Genomic DNA, 15,942 nt, shown 5'->3' with positions numbered 1-15,942 from the left:
AAAACATTTTTGGAAAGGACATTATTGTTTTTATTTTTACCTTTAAGTCCTGGCAATGGGCAGGAACTTCTTGCTCTTAAAAAGGCAGTGCTTGAGGCCAGGCCTTGGGTTCATGGGCTCCGTGAAATGGAATCAGCAGGGGTTGTAGTACCCGTCAGGCCTGCAAGGCCAATTTGGGGTCCTTTTATGAACACAGAAAGCCCCACCGTTCCCTTGGAGTAAGGCTAAGGATCTCAGACAAATGATGATGTCTCCTTGCTGTCTACTCAGCCTTGCTCTCCTAAGAAGCTGTATCAGCGAGGTGGGCTGGACAAGGAAAGGACTGGAAGGGAGGCTGAACCCGCCAGGAAGGTGTTGGTGACATCTGGGGAGTGGTGCCTCCGTTTTGCCTCGGTGTCCTTGTGGCCAGCTTCCTCGTGCCACAAGCCTGTCACGGTCCTGTGGGCGGTAGGGCTTCGCAGGACAAACAAAGCAGAGACTCAGGGTGATTACAAGGTAAATCAAGAATTTTGCCTTTAAAGCTGCTGTCATTGTCTGAAGTCTGTTTTATGAAGACTTGGGTGATGGAGAGGCTTCTCCACTCGCGGTTCTAACGGGAAAAGGATGTTGGATGGTAAGGGGGTCCCTCTCACATTGCGGTTCATTGTAGAAACAGGGTATGGTTTTCATGAGAATTGAATTATGGAGCCCCTTGCGTGCATGGAGGCCAAAAGAATCGCAGCTCGCCAAGCTCTGGGCCAGAGGAACGGCCTCAAGAAATAAGAGAGTGTCTGCTGGTGTTTTGAGTACTACTTGGGCCACGTTATGTCACAGGTGTGGTGGCTTTTGGACGAGGACAAGCCGAGCCTCCCAGGCCTGGCACAACTCCTTTCAGGAGCAGGCGGCGCCAAGGCGAGGCCGGTGGGAGCCCCGAGGGGGCAGGCGCCGCCAGGGCGCAACCTCGCCCTCCTCTGGCCGGGCAGGGCCGCGCCAGTCTCCGCCCGCCGCGGCGCTCCGTGCGGCGGGAGGGAAGCCGAGGCGAGCCGGCCGCCGCCCCTCGGCGGGAGGGGGCTGGCGGGGCGGGCGCAGTCGGGGTTTCAGGTTTCCTGCTGGAGCCGGTGTCGGGCGCGGCGGCGGGCGGGCCGGGCCATGTGATGCCGGCCGGGCGGTGGGCAGGCCGGGGATCCGGTGGCAGCCGGCAGGCGCGGAGGGAGCGGGGGCGGCACTAGCCCGCGGCGCAGCCACCCGGCCGGGAGCGAGCAGCGGCTCCGCCCCTCCGCGCTGGCTGCCCCTGTGCGGCCGCCGGGCGTCGGCAGCTTCGGAGCGCCTTCCCGGCTCGGGGCGCCCTGGGGCAGGGCGCGGGGCGCAGCGCCTCCTTCGGGCTGCGGAGGCTGCGGGGCGCGCAGCTCCAGGTAAGTGCTCCTCGGGTCTCCATCCCCCGCGTCTCCCGGCAGCTCTGGGCGGATCACTTGGGCGATCACACCTGAATTCGCGATCGGGGCGCTACTTTCTCCGGGGTCCCGGGGGACGCGAGGGTCCGCCGAGGTAGAGAGGGTGCTGCAGCCACGGCGGCGCGAGGGGTGGCCGCCGCCTCCTGGTCCCTCGGGGACGGCAACAAGTGCAGGGGCTGCACAGCTCCGCGCGGCGGCGGAGCGCCGGGGCGTTGGGCAGCGCTCTGGACCCCGCGGCCCCGCTCGGGGACCAGGGAGGAGTGGGTGGAAACCCGGCCAGTGCCCTTCGGGTGCCAGGGAAATAAATGACACTCTTGGCGGTGGAGAAGGGAGATCCTCGAAAGCTGGGCTCTCTCCTCCCCATTGGTGCCTCGGCTGCTGGGTGAGGGTGCTTGGCGGGACCGGGTCCCCAAAGAACGGACCAGGCGCCAGCTCAGGACACAGGCCCTGACAGTGGGAACATCTGCTCGGTGTTAATCGGTATCTATAGCTGGTTAGGGGAGGTGGTCAGAATTCTGTCGATTTCCTTATGTTATTTTATAGATTTGTTTGCCCCTTGAATACGTGGGGTGTGGGTGGGGGTACCCTAACCTTACCGTGCTTCGACGTTTCACAAGGGTCGTAATGACGGCCCTGCACTTGGCCGAGGACGTATCCTCGCCTGTCGAGGGCTGCGTGGAAGCTGGGTGCTCAGGCCGCCTCGGAAACCCAGGTCTGGTTTCCGGGACACCAGTTAGATTTCCAGGAGAGAATCCATCTGCCTCCCTAGGCGCCCACAGCGTTCCCCGCATTGGTTACAGCTTGGTGGAGCGAGGAAAGGCGGCAACATGTGTGTTTGCTCAGGCTCTCCCTCATTGACCCCTGCCTGGGTTTTTACAAATCTCCGCAGACCCGGAATTATACAAGTTCACCACCGCACCCGCGCCAGTTGAGTGAGAAATATGGAGAAGTAAGACGTTGAGAACCACTGATCACTGGGGGTCGCACGGGCTCCCTGGTTTCCTGAAGCTTTCTCATCTGGTTGTTCCTAAGGCCCTAAAGCTGTCAGGGAAGCAAATCCTGTTTTCACAACAAAAGCGAAATCAAGACCTGTCCTTGTTAGCATCTGTGAGTTGCTCTTTGCACATGAGGATCCAAGCAGATCGATAACTTTACCTGGGAAACTTTTTATATATATATCTGCCCTGGGTTTTTGTATACACGTTCTTAAAGCACATAAGTATTTGCCTAATCTTAATTAATGGCCAAGCTAACCCCTTTGGAATATTTGGAGGAAAAGAAATGAATACTGCAAAAACCTTTGGAATTTTCTTATACAACGTAGTATTTCAATGTAACATTTTGATGTGGACTTACTTTCTGTGTGATTGTGTTCATTAACTTTTATCAAAGAGGAATTTTCATAGCATCGACCTCATTATTTAGTGGATAGGGAAATTGAGGCACAGAGGTAGCTACTGGGTGAGTGACCCAGGCAAATGTCCTGGCTAATGGGGCAATGGAGAACAGAGAATCAGTGTTTGCCCTGCTTTTGACTGTATTTTCCTCTTTATCAAAACCTGACTAACCAAGAACAAGTTATGTAACAGGTGTGTATTTAGATTTTTCTTTGAAACACCTGTTCTGCCCTTTAAGCAGTTTAGAAACACATAAAGAGGAAAACAGTATAGGCATACCTCCGAGATATTTTGGGTTAGGTTTCAGAACCCCACAATAAAGCACGAATCACAATAAACTGAGTCGTGATCTTTTTGCTGGTGGAGGGTGTTGCCTTCAGTTTGTAAAAACAAACAAACAAACAAAAAATGCAACATCTGTGAAATGCAATAAAGTGAAGTGCAATAAAATGAGTGTGTCTGTTGTTGGTAACTAAGATTCTGTGAAATTTCATCAGGGGCCTCACTTGGGTTTCGCACCTTTTTAAAAAATCATGTGAATACTGCAGAAGAGTTTGGAATATTTTCTCATTGTGCTCTTATAAGAAACTACTGCTGTGGCTAAGACTTAAATTGGGCAGAATTTTTCAGGTGAGCTCTGATACATGACCTCCTTTAGTATATGCCATGTGAGAAAAGGAAATGTGTTCTAAATAGGTATTACAGCAAATAGTAGAATCTAATATTACTTTTATGTTAAACATTCTGTACAAAACTGGTGACTACTATGTTGGTATTTAAGCTCTAACTTTAAGTCCTGCCAGAATTTATGACCTAGTGCTGACTCCCCAGAAAAGATTTATTGTATAAATGTTGGAAAACCCTTTATGATTAGGGCATGGCTGGATGGCACTGCCCAGATCCCAAACTACTCCCAGGCTGACTGTAATTTTATTATGCTCTAATCTACTGATCAGATATGACAGATCTGGTTTATGTAGGTTTTGTCTAATTGCATTTATATTTATGTTGCTTTAATGGAGCAGAGAAGCGATAGGATTTTTTTCCCCCCCTGTGACCTTAAATAAGATTTGTCATGAAGAGATGGGTCAAGCCAAGCAACTCCTATGAAGAGTTCTAAATTACAAACAGTGTTCTGTTTGAAATGCACCAAATTCAGGGAATTTTGCCATTTTAGAATTGTCCTGTAAATATTCCACCCTGTAGGGTCCAGATCCCTTACTTAGGCAAAGCTGGGCTTAGCGCTATTTTTCTTAAGAAGTGCAAGTAAGGTCTTATACCACTAAGCATTTTGCCCTTATTGAATGTTGGTCTGTCATTTTGTGCAGTACCCACAATCCTTAGTTCTTTTGTTATTTATCCTGGTATTAAAAGTTCCCCAAAGCTCAAAGCATTGTTACTCTGCTGTGTAGCCATTTTGACAGTCATATCATGCTCCTCTTTCTATGGAAATTTTTTTTCATTTATATTTATTCAGCAAACATTAATTGAGGCCCTACTATGTGCCTGGCACTCTTTTTTGCTTTGATTCTCTGGACTGTGGATTTCATGTCTAAGGTAATACTTTTGTGGTTTTAGAGTTTTTAGGATCTGCTGCATTTTCAGTGGGCTTTTGAATATTTGACACTAAGAGATTTGGCTGGCAAAATGTCATGTAACTTTTTTATGTGATAGTACATCTTCTTAATTGACTGTAATTTTTCCCTTGAAATTCGATCTGAGGCACAATTATAATTTGTTTATTTCTACCATTACTGCTCCTGGACTTCTTCTCCTGGATAACCAAGATAATGAGATTTGACATCGTTTTTTAATATGAGGGAAAGTAAAAAAGTAATATAATTGAATATTGGTCATTTGTTTCAGTGATCTTAATTTTGAACACTTTTACCAGATATATTTTTATTAATCTTCAGAGATGCCTTCTCCTATTTTCATTTAATTTTTTTCTTCAATTACCAACTTGAGGTTGTATTTCTGTAGAAAGTTCATGTAAAAGTAATGTTCTTTTAATAGTAGAGAAAACATCTTACATCCATGAGAGAAGGACAACACAGATGGAAATCGGCCGTGACACCTTCACTTTCCATAGTAGCATGTCCAGAAGAGACCCTTCTAAAACCAGCCCTCAAATAACATTCTGCCTATTTCAACTGGCAGGCTTTGTTTGGTATGCACATGATCATTTTGCCCTTTAAAAATGCTTAAAATATTAATATACTTTATGTGTTCCCTTCAAGTATGCATAGACATTCCCTTAACTTAATAAATAGATGATCAAGAGATATGACATATATTAATGGAATTTGTGGTTTAACTTTTCAATTCATTATCAAACATCAATAATCTGCCGTTTGTGCTTAAGGCTTGCTCCTTTTCTTCCATCACTTTAAAGAAATTATCTTTCATGAGCCATAACGAAGTGGTTAAGAGTGGTGATTCTGTAGCCACACCATCTCGTTAGACAGCCTCAGCTCTGTCCTGGCTGTGTGACTTCTCTCTACTTCGGGTTTCCCATTTGTGAAATGTCCCCTTGAGTGGTTGTGAGAATACCATGAGTAAATTTATAGAGAGCCCTTCTAGTAGCACTTGGCAGAGCGTAAGTGTCAGAAAATGTTGGTGGTCATATTTGTAACAAATGGAAAATAGACATTTAAAAAAAGTAGCTTCGGCAGGATTCCCAGGTTTCAGAAGGCAGTGAGACGGCAGTGTGACCTCAGGGGAAAGCACCCTAGGCTGAGAGTTTGAGGCTGGCATGGAGACAGCCAGCGACCTCTCAGCTGTGTAACCTTGAGGGAGTATGAGCCCTCTCTGGGTCTCAATTTCCTCATCTGGTAAAATGGAAAGGAGTAGACTTGATGGTCTCTAAGAAGCTGCCAGTTCTAACATTCTATACCATCATGAACTTTCAAAGCGAGGGAGGCATTGGTCAGTTCAGCCTTTCCTGTGTTGGGCAACACTGCTAGGAATATACTTTCCACAGGCTTGGTACTGTGCTGGCAGGGGGCAGTCAGTAAGCATTTGAAGGGATTATGAACTATTACCCTGTTAACTTACCTTGACCACCAGCCAATCATCAGGTTGAAATGACTGGGTTATCTTTCCAGACTTAGTCCAGAGAGATTTCAGAAATGCAAGTTAGCATCCCATGCGTGCGGGTCACAGGCTACCCTGCTCCCTCTCCTCTGAGGAGCCCCCTGTGGGAAGAGGAGGCGGGGTGGCTCTCGGAAGAGGAAAGAAAAGTGGGATGATTATTTCTGAATTTCATGATAAAAATTTCCACACCCGATACACAGGAAAACATCACCATGAGCCTTCACAGGGATGTGGAAACTAAAAGGATTTGGAGCAAAGGAGGTCTTATTAAGGACTTCTGAGCCTGACTGAAGATCAAGAGGTTTTCATTGGGCTGGACATTTCGGGCAGAGTCCCTCTGGGGTAAATTTCTGTCTTTCCCCTAAATGCCCTTGTTTATTGTCTGTGCATTGTCACCTGGTTCTTTGTCAATAACCTTTTCTTGCCCTACCAGCCTTCTGGTTTGCTGAATGACCTCGTGTTAAGAGTTTCAAAGGTAGGGGGTGCTCAGTGATGAATGAGATTATGGGTTATTTGAACCCCTAACCCAGGATTCCAAGCTTCCCTGTTCATCGGAATCACCTGAGCATCTCTCAGGTGGGCCTGACAGAATTTTTTAAAATGGTAATACAGCTGGCTTTGCCATCTACTTCCCCAGCCTTTAGGTGTTTCTGGCATTCTACATCTGAAAGGGTAATGCCTGCATTTTCTCATGGTGTTTCTTTATGCTGCGGGCACTCACCTGTCCCCTGCTGCCTCCTCTTGTGAGCCCTCCACTTCCATCCGTCAGGACTGGTAATTGCCTAATGGCACATGCTCTGTACTTTCTAACTTCTTTGACTTTGTTCACGGTAGGCTCCTCTTCTTCACTAGCTAAAATACATTGGCAGACCTCAGAGCTACTGTGTTTCCCCGAAAATAAGACCTAGCTGGACCATCCGCTCTAATGTGTTTTTTGGAGCAAAAATTAATATAAGACCTGGTATTATATTATACCCGGTCTTATATTGTATAAGACCGGGTCTTATATTATTTTTTGCTCCAAAAGTCATATTAGAGCTGATGGTCTGGGTAGGTCTTATTTTCAGGGAAACACAGTACTGCAGGTTTGGTTCCAGGCCACCACAATAAACTGAGTTGTAATCTTTTGGCTGGTGGAGGGTCTTGCCTTCAATTTGTTTAAAAACAAACAAACAAAAACCCAAATCAAACAAAAACCCACCTATCAACATCTGTGAAGCACAATAAAATGAGGTATGCCTGTATTCCAGTCTTTGAAGCAAGCTCAAACCATCTTTGAAACCTTTGACCAACTGAGTAGTAACTGAGCTCTTTCCTTTCTGAACTATTATCCTTTTACTGGTACCGCTCATTTATCACTTTCCACCTGCTTCTGGGTTCATTATATGCTGCTGTGTTTAAGTCTTACCTTTCCAAACCTGACTATAAGCCCATTGATGGCAGGGACCCTGATTTAGACTATTTTGTAGGGTGCTGAAAGTAGAATATAAATATGTTGGTTGGTTAGTTATTTTGCTTAACTGTCATGACAAGTCCTTCTGGTTCATAGCATCCCTGCAAAGGCTAATTAATGGTGATGTTTTCTTGTGGTTAAGATTGCCAGCTGCAAATAAGGGACTTGGGGGAGATGCTAATTTCTACCTTGTCTTGGGCAAGTAACTTAAACTTTTAGCCCCAGATTTTACCTATTTCTCTCATAGGGTTGTTATAAGGACTCAATAAGGTAGTCTATGTAAAGTGCTTAGCATGGAACCTGGGATAGAATAATTTCTTGGACAACGGCTTTCCTATTATGGTACTTCTAAACAGGGTTATCGACTCTTGATGTTCAAGTCATCTCAGAATCACCAAGTTTGTTTTTACACATGTTGCTGCTGAACCCCATGTCCTCATTCATGGACTTGTGCTTTGGCTTCTTTGTCCCCTGAATAGAACTTAATATTTCTCTCTTAAATTTACTTTCCTGTATGTGACCATTTGTTCTAGCCTTTCAAAGTCTTTTAGGTTGTTTATCTGTAAACTTACCATGTTCAGTACGCTTTTTTTGTTCCATAGATTTAATATGTATTTCTTTAATCCTTAAGGAAGTAATAAAACTATTACCTAGGCTGAGACCTGGGTCAGAGCAATTTGGTGCATCTGTACAAACTTCATTTCAAATCGATGCTTTTCAATTTCAGGTAGTGTTGTTCAATTAATTCTTATTTGTGCTAGCATCTGATTCTTAGTCTTCCATCGTGTCATCAGGATATACACTGTCTACCACATCTATACCTTTACTCTGTGGAGTTACCAGTATTAGTAACCCCACACCGAATGAGTGTGACTTATTCTCAAGTGACTTATTCTTGGGGAACCCACACTCGATCCAGTAGTCACTGCTTCCTCTTTGAGGTACTCAGACATCAGCCCTTTCACATTCTGCTCTAGAATCTTGTTAGAATCAGCATGAAGCTCCTTCTGCGTATAGTATGTAGAATCTACTATAGATTTGTTATTGGAAACTGAATGACATGTGCCTGTCTCCTATATTTGAATCCTGTCATTCTCCACAGCTCCTGGTGGATTATAGTTGGGAAATCTCAATGGATTCTTTTCTATCCTGGCATTCTTTCCTATCCTTTCCAAATGGGAGGTCTTCGATTATTTCAAAGAAATGATGATCTCTTTGGGTAGTGATTTCATTGACTGTTAATAAATTTTGGTGGAAATGGAATTTGGATGGAATGGAGTGGTGGGAGAATACCTTTATGTATAAGGAGCAGCTCATCTAACTCGAGCGCTGCCTTTCATGGAATTGCCGGCTTTGCAACTTCTCAACAGTTCTCAGGGGATGGATTTCTGGAAGTTGCTTTTATACCAGTTATCACATCCCTACAGACTTAGCCAGTTTCCAGTTGGCCACTCCCCCTTCTTGGTGGTAAGGGATAACACACAAAACCTATTACTGATGATTTAATAGGTTTTTAATTGATGGATTCTTCGGAGGAAGAAAATAGAGGTACTTCTCTTAAATTGCATGTTTCTTATTATACTGAGTTGTTATATAAAATACTTATGGATTTTTCTCCCATTTATTAACCAGAAATATTGATAGCTTGCTTATTGAATATAAAAAAGTGTCAAGACTTTAAAATCTCAGTCATGAGAATTCTAATTATTCCTTGATCTTTAGTTAAGAAGGTTCCAATTTGAACAAAAATTGTTATGAGACAGTTGTTATGAAACAAATTGTTAAGGTTTCATGTCCTTGATTTTCAGTCTTATAAAAACTCTTGAAAATCTTAAGGTGAAATAGATTTCACATATAGATAACTGAGGTTGTTTTGCAATAAATGTGAATACTCTAGTTTATCTTCATATCTGCAGAAAGTCCCAAATTAACTTTTCACTTGGCTCACTTACAAAAATGGGGCTGTGCTAGGGACAATTCTGCTTTACATGAACAGTTTAAGAAAAATCTCATCTTAATAGGAATGCCAAATGTAATTTGGGTATTGGTTTATTAGAAGGTCTTTTTTATTAAAAATAGGAATAAGCTTTTTTTCCCCTTTTGCATTCATAGTAGGAAGCTTTATGTTCACTGGCTGTTACAGCATCTGTGTGCATAAGCAACAGCAGAAATTAGTAGAAGCAGACAAGATGTCTGGATTTAAATGAATTTAAGAATAGTTTTTTTTTTTAGTGGGAATTGGACATGATTGGTGTTTTGTGCCTTTCATTTTAAAAATGGTAGTGTTCAATTAATTATTCTTATTTGTACTACCATTTGACTAAGTTCAATAAGAAGGTTTTTAAAAGACAATTTGGGTGTTGCAAAAGTTGAACCAGAGGCAGAATTTGGGTTGAAATTTTAGCACTGTGACTGACATAGCAGGTGGGCCATGTCACCTTTCTGGCCCTGGTGATTTCATTTGAAACCCAAAGGTTGGGTCAAGGCCCTTCTCCACAAGGCCCATCTCTTAAGTTCTGTGTTTCCATGGAGATAAGGATGATGTGTCCCATCTCTCAAGTTCTGTGTTTCCATGGAGATAAGGATGATGTCTTAACCCTTTCTTGGATTATTAGCATAATTCTTGGTACCCAGAGTTCTTTCAGACACTTGACTGGCAACATCTAAATTGTTCAGGAAGTTGGATTTGAAGACGCTGCTTTAGTGTTGTGTCTTTACGGGGAGAAATGATTGCTCATACCCTGAGATTTCCCTGTGATGGCAGCTCCTATTATTGTTGTCTGAATGCTTCATGAGCAGTGAGGTGGAATCAGCCAGTAATAATCTCGTAATTATTTTTAATTGAATTCAAAGATGACTGAAAATGGTATTAATTTCATTTTAGCAGATGGAACTTAATGTACCTACCTCCATTTAGGCTGGGTGGAGAGTGTGCCCTGAAATTTATGGAATTTTTGATAAATGTCTAGATTTATCAAAAATACGATTTATGGGGCTACTCTCTTTTCTTTCCCCTCCCTCTTCGCTTCTTTACTCACCCTCTGTCTCACCTCCCCTTTTCTCAAGAAATTCGGTGATTTCTCTTCTGTTTGATTTACAACTTTTTTCTTAAAAGTGTAGCTAATTTCTAAAACCTCTAGTATTTCATGTAGCTCCTGACTAGTAATATAAAAGAAAACAAACTTGTGCTCATGAAAGAGATGACATTTAAGGCATGACATCCCTCCACTTCTCACAGAACCTCAAGATAAAGACATCTTGTTACATAGGTGATTTGGACATTAGGCATTATTGTGTTTGAGCTTTTACTTCTGGGTGTAAGGTCTGTAAACCCTCTTATCCAGCAGTTCTTTCCAAAGCATCTCCAGCCCAGAGAGTTTGAGAGTTCTGTTTGAGTTTTGAGCCTTCGTTGAATTTGGCTAGAAATTGCTATGAGGCGGGCGTATTCTGGGTGCTGGAGGCTTAGAGATAAGAGGAAGGGGAGAAGCTTTTGAGGAACTCTCAGTGCTGTCAAATCAGCAGCTGTGAAAATAAATAAATATGTTGTGATGTGGAGATGGTGTGGGGCAGGGTATTCTCGGCAGCCTGAGTGAAGGCATTTTCCTGGGAGCCATACCCAGTATAAGAGGAATCAAGGGATTGTCCAGGTTTTGTGTGTGTGTGTTTTAGTTGTTCTAGTGTCCTAATTACAACCTATATGGTAAATATGTATCTGCTTCAGTGATGGTATAAACACAGAAGTGAATTTAAGAAGTGGACAGTTGAATGAAAATCTGTATACTTCATCTCAGTTCATAAATATAATTGTGAGTATCTTTCAGATATCAAATTCAACCACAAACTCTTGCACTTGCTTTAAAACGTTTTTTTTGTACTGAAATTACATAATTGTTGCCAGTAATTTTAAAGACTTTTTAGATCTTGGCTTATAAATAAATTAAACATAGCCACTATTTGGCAGGAGAGAGAAACTTCGATATTATCAAACAGAAAAGACTATTCTTTTGTATTTCAATTTGCTTTGGCACTGTTTGTAAGGATGTTTCGTCTTAAATTTGTATAGAAAAACCTAGCTTTGTAGATATAATTTTTCTAACTATGTTTTCACTCTCAAGTATCCAATCTCACAGAATTCTGGAGATATTTGGTCAAAGTCTTGGTGTTCCACTGGACTTGTCAAGAGCGAACTGATTCTAAAGTTTCTGTTGTTGGGGCAGCTCTCCAGTTCAGGGCTAAGCCTGCCACAGCTCTGAATTGCATTGAGGGCCACAGCTTTCGCCAAAGCTAAACGAGGGGAGGCAAATGATAGTGCCTTATCTTGCCTTAGAGACATTGAAGGGTGCAGTTGTAAATGTGGTGAGTACATGCCAGTTATTTATTTATTTGGGGGCACAGGACCATTTGAACAGCTTATTACTTAAAAATTAAAAAAAAAAAACCCTCTGTGCCACAATTGAATTTTACTAAACTTATGGAGCATTTAAAGTCGCATAGCATTTAGAAGATACTAATCAAATGAATCACCACCTCATGTGTTGTTTTGACAGGAAGTGTATCACATCTCAATAATTTCCTTAAAATTTTTTCCTGCCAGGTGCCTGTTTTCTTCTTGCTAACGTATTCCCGTAGAATTCCAAATATGTGGTTGATTTCCCTACTGGTACACTTTCACAGTTCCTTTTCCTTTGTTTCCTTCTTTAGAGGAGCTAGCCTATTTTTGTTTGTGTTGAATTTAAGGCTTGTTACAGAGCAGAGAGAATGAGTAGCTATTTTGGAGACCAGTGACGTCCAGCAAGGATGCCTCTTTCTGGTGAGCCAATCTTGGCTCCAGCACGTAGGATTTTATAAAGTAGGTGTTAAGACGTGCCTGTTGATAGACCTGATCAAAGGCCAGATGTACACGAAGTATTATTGTTCATGTAGTCATCTATGGAGAGATGAGAGGGAATTTCCATTTTCTATTTCATATGTATACGATTGAACACAAGTTTTTAAATGAGCTACCTTGAAATAAAACACATTAAAAAATAAAATATTGGTCTCTATTATAAGCAAGGTGCTATACGAGGCAATCTGAAATGAAGTTTCCACAGTCGCTGACGGAGGAGTGGACACACAGGTCACCCCTCACAGGGCAGCGAGGCGGCAGCTGCTAGGGGAGATGTTGGGTTAGAGCTCGGAGGTGCTCAGAGTTGGGGGCTCTGGCAGGGAGGCGGAGTCAGCATACGAAGCTGTGGGGACAAAGCCCCCAAAAAACAGTTTCCAGGCTCTCGGCCTCACATAGAAAGGTGCTGGCTCAGGTAGTAAATGGCCATCAACTGTGATCACATGGCCAGCAGCTGTGGCTAGTTGGCCGTCAGCTGTAACCCGTAAGCCATTGGCCACTAATATAACTGCCGTGGCTACGCTAGCAAAAAAGGAATGGGGGCTAGCAAGAGCGGATTGCAGAGAGGCAGATGCCGCCGGCGAGAATATAGTGGTTTGACTCCCCTACTTATGGCTCCGTGGGTGTTCCTTTTTGGCCTCACCATGTCCTGCGTTCTTATGTGGGGAGCGGGACCAGAGACCCCGCCGGACGCCCTGCGTGACAGAAGCAAATTTTCTTGGCCTGTAGCTTCGTCTGGTGGAAGTGAGTGCAGAAAACATCTCCTTTTTCGAAATTAAGAAATTACATGGATGTGTGCAAAGCAGAATTCTTAATTAGTTCAGTAACTTGCACAGCTGTTGGGAACCTTCATGTATTTGCCTTTGGATATTTGGGTCAGTGTATTTCTGACTAGTAAACACATATAATAACTAAATTTACGTACATTTCGTTACACAAGAAAAAACACTTTTGTACATTGTGTTGATTTTTATCAGTGAGTTATCAGCCATCGCACTTTTTGTAGTCCGCCTGACATATGTATTTTGTGTGACTTAAATCTAATGATTAACTAACTGCTTGCTTGCTTTGCTAGGATAAGTTGACAGTTTATAGTCTTTCTATTCTTTATTGAACATAGAATTATTGCATTTTAAATACAAGTAGGCAGCAGGTAATTTCTTTTAAATAAAAGTGACAGTGGTTTCTTCCATCGGCAATCTTTCTTTGCTTGTAATGTGGCATTACGAAGTGTAGATAGTGACACTTACCTCACTAGACATTTAAAGGCATATAACTTTGCAGTGTATCCCATGTAACACTGAAGGCTACAAATAAACTTTGAAGAAGGCGTGCTTGTAGGGGTGGACATTTGTGCAAATTCAGGCGTTCCTTTTGTACACATCAGTATAAACTTCTAACGGGGCTTAGGAAATTAATTTTCTACATTGTTTCTTCACATTTCTGCTCTTTTATTTTCTTATTTGGGAATAACAAATTGTGTGGGAAAAAATGCCATTGATTGGCAAACCACTCAATCACATAATAAATGTTAATAAAGTCAGTGTTCTATTTTCATATTGTATCTTATTAGCAGGGCTGAATGTCGAAACCAGAATATGGTTAAGGAGATGCATACATAAGAAATAGCTAGTACTTTTGGAAATGGCAAGTCTAGGACACTGGCCCTACAATATACACAGTGACAAGGGGTGGTGAGCGGTACCCGGCTGGAAACTCTGCACTCTGGCTCAGGCTCCTGCCTCTCAGTACAGCTCTCTTTTTTGGATCCTTCTCTTCATTTCTCTTGCAGGTATCAGGCAGGCACCTAGCCACATGTCCATAAGTGACACTCATATCCCAGTTCTCATTGATCACCTTCTGTGAGTCCGTGAGCAATACCGGGGGTGCCAAAAAAAATGTATTCAAGTGGACACTTTGGTCAACGTTGCTCAAGCAATAGCTTGCAATCATCAGAAGTGTCTGGATGCTGATGGTAATCACTTTGAGCGCTTCTTGTAATTGCAGAAGTCAAACCTGACTTGTATTCATCTTTTATCGGTATACATTGAGTATTAACAATTTTAATACAGTTTTCCTTTCTTAAAGTGTGTATACATTTTTTTGGCACCCTGTGTATATAAATAGTTGCATGCATGATATGAAAAGCCACTAAGAAAACTAAACAGCCTTGTTAAAGATATTTTGTGTGCCTTAGATCAGAATGCCATTTAACTCGCAATTAGTTTGGCATAGCTTTGGTGTTTATAGTGCCAAAGAAAATTTCAGCCCGCAGAGGTCAAATGATCATGTAGTCTGTTTCAGCAGAACTTTCTTCTGTATTACTAATGTTAACAAAAATTAGGAAAAAATTCTCTGTCACCTAAAGATTTATTAACAGGTCACATTTGCTTAAAATGCAGTTGCTCTCACTTAGAGTCTCAAAATCAATCTTGAAATTGGGGTGCAGACCTAGTTGAACTTTAGATGAATGTTTTGTATTTTCAGTTTCCTCATCTATGACACAGGGATGATACCAGCCCTCTAGAGAAAACTAGGTGGTTTGCCAATCAAATGAAGTTATAGATGGAAATACTTTGGAAAGCCTAAATGATATGTAAATATAAAACCAAAACCTAAAAAAATTATAGCTCCATTTGTCAAAAGATATTTATGGCATAAATTTGCTATTGCTGTAAATGTATATGTGGAAAGCAGTGAACATGATCCATTGGTACAATGACAGCGCCTCCATCTTTTTAATTTAGCACATCTGCGTTCAATAATGTGGAAGAAAAATGTGGAACCAATTCAGATTAGGGGAGAGAAGCCTCAGAGGTCGGTTGTGTAAGAAAAGGGGCTAATGACAGGTCATGTGCTGGAAAACGACTGTTTTCCTTTCCTTCTGTTGTTTAGCTAGAGTCTGAAGCCACTTGAGAAAAACCTTGAGTGAGGCATTTTATTAAATCACGAATCCCCCTTTCAGGAAAAATACTACCCAAAGAGGTTTTTGTGAGTGCTTCTCTCATATTGGTGGGAAAGTATACATTTAAATTGTTTGTAAATGTTTACCTGACTCCTTCATGAATAAATAAAGTTTCATGGGCCTGAAACATTAATCTCTCTAATCCTTCAAAGCCAGGGACAAAATGACGTTTTTCTCTTGGACTGGTGGTTATCATGAAAAGGTGATGGCAGGGTAAAGAACCGTTTTTGCTCATCTTATCTGGATTTGGAGTCATGGTCAATTCTGACAATAGCACATTATCTTATTGTTTCTCCATACTGGACATACTTGGGGTTGAGTACACATTGACTATTCTAGGGTCTTGACTTTTGATGCTTCTTTGGGAAGGATCTGGCTTTTGAACACTGAAAAAAAAATATCTCACTTTTAGAACTTCTAGAGGGAGGGCAGAAAATGGAGACTTCTCTTAATAATTAGCTTGGCACATGATGGCCATAGATCATAACAGGTAGAGCCACTGTGTAAATGCCTTTGAAGTTGGAAAAATGAAGCTTACAAGGTTTATCCAACTATCCACGCAGTCCTGGTGGCATTTGAGGGCTGTGTTACAGGGAGTGTCCGGTGAAACTTTCATCACCTATGGAAAGGCCTCTTTGTGTAATTCGGTTTGGAGTTCTGGAGTTCGATGGTAATGAAGCCGATCACCATAAGTTAGTTGCTTTCGCTGGGTTCAG

At 42.4% G+C, this 15,942-nt stretch overlaps 1 protein-coding gene across 3 annotated transcripts in view; it reads left to right on the top strand.

The window, feature by feature from the left end:
• Positions 1 to 1,130: 1,130 nt before the first annotated feature.
• Positions 1,131 to 15,942, top strand: part of ARHGEF28 (Rho guanine nucleotide exchange factor 28) — a 290,776-nt gene continuing 275,964 nt past the window's right edge. Inside the window, exon 1 of one of the 3 annotated variants that reach the window (XM_081053984.1) lies at positions 1,131 to 1,391. The gene's annotated coding sequence lies outside the window, so the exon portion shown is untranslated. The remainder of the gene's footprint in view (positions 1,392 to 15,942) is intronic. The other 2 variants (XM_081053985.1, XM_081053983.1) reach the window with 2 other exon arrangements.

The sequence above is a fragment of the Rhinolophus hipposideros genome, assembly GCF_964194185.1.
Source record: "Rhinolophus hipposideros genome assembly, chromosome: 7".
In the NCBI taxonomy this organism is placed as follows: domain Eukaryota; kingdom Metazoa; phylum Chordata; class Mammalia; order Chiroptera; family Rhinolophidae; genus Rhinolophus; species Rhinolophus hipposideros.
This window is presented reverse-complemented; position numbering and strand designations above follow the sequence as displayed.